This window comes from Cebus imitator, unplaced genomic scaffold (assembly GCF_001604975.1).
Source record: "Cebus imitator isolate Cc_AM_T3 unplaced genomic scaffold, Cebus_imitator-1.0 Scaffold181, whole genome shotgun sequence".
Taxonomy (NCBI): domain Eukaryota; kingdom Metazoa; phylum Chordata; class Mammalia; order Primates; family Cebidae; genus Cebus; species Cebus imitator.
Genome location: NW_016107496.1, coordinates 3,680,928 through 3,687,598, shown reverse-complemented (window position 1 = coordinate 3,687,598; position 6,671 = coordinate 3,680,928). Strand labels below are relative to the sequence as shown.

General features: G+C 53.3%; 1 long non-coding RNA gene across 1 annotated transcript in view; it reads right to left on the bottom strand.

Moving 5' to 3' along the window:
- Positions 1 to 3,787: 3,787 nt before the first annotated feature.
- Positions 3,788 to 6,671, bottom strand: part of LOC119473745 — a 4,263-nt gene continuing 1,379 nt past the window's right edge. The window contains exon 3 of the long non-coding RNA XR_005202967.1: positions 3,788 to 5,680. This is a non-coding gene — a long non-coding RNA (uncharacterized LOC119473745). The remainder of the gene's footprint in view (positions 5,681 to 6,671) is intronic.

Below are 6,671 nucleotides of genomic sequence, written 5' to 3'. Positions count from 1 at the left end.
GCGACAGAGCAAGACTCCCTCTCAAAAAAAAAAAAAAAAAAAATCTGTCTATTAAGAAAAGTGTATTATAAAACACTGTGGAGACCTCTCTCTATATGTACACCTATGTAGAGAGATAAATAGAATAATATCTAGCTGACTCCAAAGTGGTTTTTGTTTGCTTGTTTGTTTGTTTTGAAACGGGGTCTCGCTCTGTTGCCCAGGCTGGAGTGCACTGGCAAGATGATGGCTCACTGCAGCCTCAATCTCCCGGCTCAAGCAGTCCTCCCACCTCAGCTTCCCCAGTAGCTGGGGCCACAGGCGCCCAATCACTGTGTCCAGCTGACTGACTCCAAAATGTTACCGGTGGTTATCTCTGGATGGTGGGATTAAAGGTGTTGCATTTTTAAATGTTTTGTTTTCTGCTTATCTATTTTTTTCCTTTCTTTTCTTTTTTTTGGATGGAGTTTCGTTCTTGTTGCCCAGGCTGGAGTGCGGTAGCTCGATCTCCACTCGCTATAACCCCTGCCTCCTGGATTCAAGTAACTGTGATTCTTCTGCCTCAGCCTCCCAAGTAGCTGGGATCACAGGCCCCCACCAACACGCCTGGCTAACTGTTTTTTCTTCTTATTGTTTTTTTAATAATAGAGATGGGTTTCACTATGTTTCCCGGGACTCATGGAATCCTCTTGCCTCAGCCTCCTGAGTAACTGGGGCCATGGGCACACGATGCCATTCTAATTTTTGTACAAAGGTGTTCTGCTTGTATAACTAAAGTGTGTGTGTGTTTGTGCGTGCAGCTTAACTGCCCACTGCTCTAGGCTGGGTGTTCTTCACCCTCAGAAGTTTCTCCAACGTGGCTGCTCACCTCAGAGGGTAAGAGAGGCAGCTGTTGAGGCATCAAAAAAATGAGCATCAGGTAGGCGGCCTCAGCCTGATCATAACAGCAGCAGCTCACTTAGCACTTGGCAAGGGGTTTCCACACACATTATCTCATTGGAATCCCACCACGACCCTGTGAGGTTACATCATTGCCCTTTTCCAGGTGAGAAGACAGGCTCCCTGTGGTTAAGTGGCACCCCGGGGACAGAGCAGGAAGTGATGGAGGTTAGTTCACAGCCTCTGACCTTCAACCTCGGCACCCCAGTGCCTCCCTGACTGAAGTCCATGACAGCATCTAGCATTTGTTCATCCACCTGTCTCTGTCCCCCACTGACCCTGGTTTCTGTAGGAAGCTCTGGGGTCTTACCTGAGTCACCGTTCCCAGAACTTAGTACACTCAGGCATCGGTACATGCTATTGAATGAAAGGATGAACATTCAAACCTGGAACCCGGTGGAGCAGGTCATGGTAGATAACAAACTTGTTTTTTAGAGTCCCTGCATCCTTTTTTTTTTTTGAGATAGAATCTCGCTGTCGCCCAGGCTGGAGTGCAGTAGCCCGATCTTGGCTCACTGTAGCCTCCGCTTCCCGGGTTCAAGTGATTCTCCTGCCACAGCCTCCTGAATAGCTGACTACAGGTGCCCACCACGCAGCTAGTATTTGTATTTTTAGTAGAGATGGGGTTTCACCATCTTGGCCAGGTTGGTTTCAAATTCCTGACCTCGGGTGATTTGCCTGCCTCAGCCTCCCAAAGTACTGGGATTATAGGCGTGAGCCACCATGCCCAGCCTAGACTGTGCATTCTTATACTTGCTATAGTCTCTATATTTAATTCTCTTTTGTCCTTTAATATTTTGCAAAGCTCTTTGGAAGATGGCTGACAGCAAGAGTTGCCACAGGCATGGCTCTGCCTAGATCTGAACTGGTTCCTTCTCACTACACACACCCATAATTGGAGACAGCCACCCCTGAGGCCAAGGGAGCAGAGGGGAGGCTCTTGGCTGGCCCCTTCACTACCTGAAGGGAGGGTTTCTATCTAGGAACAATGCTTGGGAAAGATGAAATTCTACACACCGAGTCTTGCTGAGCATAGCCCTCCCTTCCACACCCTGGCAGACCCCAGACCCAAAGGTGTGGAGGTTCCAGGGTGGGCTGCAGATACTGGGGCTGGGCCAGTCAGGGAAGGCATCCTGGAGGAGACCTGGAAGGCTGGTTTAGGAACGGGTGGAAGCTGGGCTGAAGGGAGAGAAGCAGGGAACCTGCTCCGGTAGTCCTGGATTATTTAAGTACAACCAGATGTGCTGGGAATCTTCTGTCAGGCCCAGGCCCAGGGAAGGCAGAGTGGGGGTGGAGAGATCTCTGGGCCACTTTGATTTGCAGTTCCCCATTTTGCCCTGGGTCTGTAAACTTTAGGGAGGGAAGGAGCCCAGTAGGGTCCCAAGGTTCCAGATGGGCTAGCATGATAGAGGGTGGATCATGCAGGACTTGGGGGAGGCTTCTCTGCATTTGGACAGGGAGGAGTGGGCTCAACCCCGAGAACCTAGGGGGAAAAAAAGGGCTGGAAGCGCTCTGGGAGTAGAGCTACTAGCTCTGCTAGGATGCAGGACAGATAGGGAAGACTTTACAGAGAAGGGCATACCTCAGTTGGGCTCTGAAGGATGAATAGGATCTCACCAGGCAGAATAGGGAAATGAGAGTCTAGGCAGAAAGATTCTAAGGCATTAAAAAGGTATGAGTGTGGGCTGGGCTTAGGGGCTCATGCCTGTAATTCCAGCGCTTTGGGAGGCTGAGGCGGGTGGATCATGAGGTCAGGAGTTTGAGACCAGCCTGACCAACATGGTGAAACCTCCGTCTCTACTAAAAATACAAAAATTAGCTGGGCATGATGTCGGACACCTGTAGTCCCAACTACTTGGGAGGCTGAGGCTGAAGAATGGCTTAAACCCGGGAGGTGGAGGTTGCAGTCAGTTGAGATCCTGTCGCTGCACTCCAGCCTGGTGACAGAGCGAGGCTCCATCTCAATTAAAAAAAAAAAAAAAAAAAAAAAAAAAAAAAAAAGGTATGAGGGTTTAAAAAAAAAAAAAAAATAAAAAGAAAAAAAAAAAAAAAAAAAAAAAAAAAAAAAAAAAAAAAAAAAAAAAAAAAAAAGGTATGAGGGTTTAGTGAGAGTTTCTGTGTGATTATAAGATACCTGGTGGGATCAGTTTGGAGTGCTGGCTGAAAAGCTATGGTGCACTATGTCCAGGATGGTCGGGGGTGGACGTGCTTCTGCTCACAGAAGAAACAGCAGGGCCACATGTGGGGTAAGGATTTTGCAAGTGGAGTATCAGGGTCTCCAGGTGTTGGGCCCCAGGGAGCGAGTGGGGTCTGATAGCCACCCAGCTTCTCCTCCCAAGTCTGAGCTACATCTGCCCAGAGGGAGGAGCATGTTTTCTAGTTCGCCCGGAGGCTCTCAAGGACTCCTAGGCTGGGTGTGGGGTGGGGATCTGATCCAGACACAGCTTGTCGCACAGTGGGAAGGGAAAGCTGGTATACATTCATGAAGAATAAGAGTTCGGGGGTGGTTTGGGAGGCACTGGGAACTGAGCCTTGGTGGCCAAACAGCAAGAATGAGACCGGCTAGAGCTTCCATTTGTGGGGACAGCAGTCTGAGCCCTGGGCAAGTGTGGTGGGGGGGAAGCCCAGCTGGGTGTGGTGTCCTCTGGGCACGCACCCCAATCCCCAAGCTGGGACACATTTCCTTCCTTTCCTGCTCATAATGACTTCTGAGTGGCCAGTCCAGAGGACCACAAAGAAGCCACCCCGCCCTTTCCTCTTCCTCTCTTCCGTTTCTTTCTCCCTTCCTCCCCCCACCTCATCCTTCCCCCCACCCAGGCCCCTTTTCTTTCCTTCCTTTTCACCCCACTTGCTCCTCCTGCCCTCTCTCTCTGGCTTTTACTTCCTCCCTCTAACTCTCCCTCCTCCCTCGAAAATCCTTAGCGCTGATTCTCCCTAGACCCATGGAGTTATTTTTCTTCTTAACACTTTTAGAAAGCCCTTGTTGCAGGTCTCTGGACCAGGAAGGTCACACACTCCCACACTTGTGCTGCACACCCAGAGGCATGCGCCCGAAGCAGGTGCCTGCACTCAGCCACGCAGCCATGCATAGCACCTGTTTCCCCTGGGGGTGGGATGGGGGTGGGATCCTCCACCTTGGATGTGATACCAGCAAAGGGGCCAGGAAGGAATGGAGGGCCCTCAGCAGAAGCCACACATTACTGCCATCATTACCACTATTATTATCCAATCCATTGCCAGGCACTTGACCTGCCTGGGGGTGATCGCAACCACCTCAGCAGGGGCTCTCAGGGCACAGATCCTTTGACGGGGGACAGCCAGGAGTGGGGTCAGCCCAGAGTCCTCAGAGATCAGTCCCTGAGGGCCTTGTCCAGGACGGCAGGGGGTAGAGATGTGATGAACAGCTTTTTGCCAGTACTAAGTATTTGTCAGCCCAGGAGGCTGGATGATGTATTAAGAGGACTTGAATGAGCTCTGGGAGGGAGAGCCACACTTCATTGCCTGAGCACTGGTGCAGGGTGGGAGATGGAGGGCTGAAGTGATCAACCTCACCCCCATCTGCTAACTAAACCTCTTAATGTGACCCACGGCAGTCTGCCCATTGGAAACAACTCAGTACTGCCAAGCTGCTGGCCTTGCCCCTGGAGTCCAGCAAAGGCCTTCTCCAGTGTGCTGATGCCTTTTGCCATCTCACTAGCAAGGCTTTTCTTAGCTTTCAGCTTGTCCCTTTCTTTACTCCTGGACTCCTGGAAGATGAAGGAGAACTCCAGGGGAGTGTATGATCAATTCCTTCCTTCACGCTGGGCCCTCAGTCCAACCCCCTCTCCTGTCATACCCCCCCCCGAGCCTAATGTCAGGATCCCTGATGGCAATGCCAGGCTTGGCTTCCTGGCACTGATCCTGCTGAGGCACCTAGCTCATGTGGACATTAGTCTTTCCCTTAGTTCCTGTCTCTGGCTCTTGGGGAACCTGACAGGTAGGAGTGGCAAGAGTGCAGTGAGTTCTAGATCCAGCTTTGCTGTGTGACCCCAACTGTGTCACTTTTCCTCTCTGGGCCTCTGATACTCCAACAATGAGGAAATATTCAAGGAGTTCCTTCCAGCTGGCAGCCTGGGACTGTCCCTCCAGCAAGGGCTCCACTCTCTTAGCATGGTGGCCATGGCTCCCTTCATCGTGCCTTTCTAATTCTGAAGCCAGGGCTACTCTAGCACTCTGAGCCATGCCACATCCCTCCTCCTGTGCCAGGGTAGGGTCCTGGGGGTGTGGAGTGGAAAGAAAGAGAGAATTCTGAAGGTGGAAGAGACAGTGACCTTGGCAAGTACCAGAGCCTGCGTGGGTGCTGGTTGCTTCCATATGTGGGCTGGGAAAGAAGTGGGAGCTACTGAGGCCCTTCCCTTTCCCTGAGTGGCACCTAAAGGAGTGCCCCAGACCCGTCAGACCCCAGAGGAATCCACATTAGGAGGAGGGAGGAGGTAGTGTTTTGGAGTCCTGCAAAAGGGGACAGAACCCTTATCTGCAGGCTAGGTGGTGAGTGCCAATCTTGCCCTACTGACACTCAGGCTAGAGAGCCATTTAAAAGGGAAAAAAAAAGCCCTCAGGAGAGAGGACCCTTAAGCACTGCCCTTGGGTGGAAACACCATAGCCTTGGGACATCTGGAGGCTCCACATCAGGAAGGTTCTCCAGACCCTCCATCATCAGCACGGCCCCCTTCTATCTTCTCCTGGGACAAAGTGGGTTCCTGGGCTTTGTCCCTGATGAAGCCTTGAGAGAGAGAGAGAGAGAGAGAGAGAGAGAGAGAGAGAGAGAGAGTGTGTGTGTGTGTGTGTGTGTGTGTGTGTGCCAGGCAGAATTCTGTGTACTCTTCCACTGGGAGCTCCAGGAAGACAGGGCCATGCCTCTTGGACTCTCTTGGGTATCCCTGGTGCCCCAGTCCAATGTTTGGCACAAAGTTAACACTCAGTATGTATCTGTTGAATACACAGAGGTGTCTTTGCACACCTCTAAGTAGACTAGAGGTCTGGGACTCATCCTTCATGCCAGTCGTCCTGTTTGGCCCAGTGTGACTGTGGCCTTCTGGGGAAGCCCTCCAGTGGAGCCGCTGTTGGTTTCACACCCCGCAGTCCGCTGCCCCCCTCCAGTGCTCGCCCTCCTCCCCTCACCCACCGTGCCGGAGTAGCATCAGCGTAGAGCAGCGGCCTCGCCTGGAGGTGTGTCCTGCCCTCTGCACCCCTGGAGGACAGGGAAAGCAGAGTCCCTCACGCAGTGGGTGCTCAGCACACCTGGGGGCTGAGGAAGTGAGCAAGTGTTCACCAGGTTGTGGCCAGAGGGCCAAGGCAGTTCTGGGAGAGGGGGTCTCTGGCGGCCCGCGGACGGGGCGGGCCCAGGCCGGCTGCCTTCCTCTTTGCCCTTCGACCCAGGAAGCCGCCCACATCCAGCGGACACGCTCGACGGTCTAGGCTGCTCAGTCCAGGGCTCGGTCCCGGTCCCGTCCCCGGGCTGTCCCCGACCCCTACCCGCCGGCCCGACCCCCACCCCTACCCCAACTTCCCGCTCCGACGGCCGGGAGTGGCGGGGCGGGCGGGTCTGAGAGTGGCGAAGGACACTCTCCACACCGAGGGTCATTTGCTCTTTTTTCCCCTCTGTGGCTAATTTATTTTAGAGCCAGGGGCGGGAGGGGGCGGGGCCAGACGGGAGGGTGGCGAGGAGGGGCCGGGCGAGCCCAGGGGAGGTGGGGGCGGGGCGGGGCGGGGGC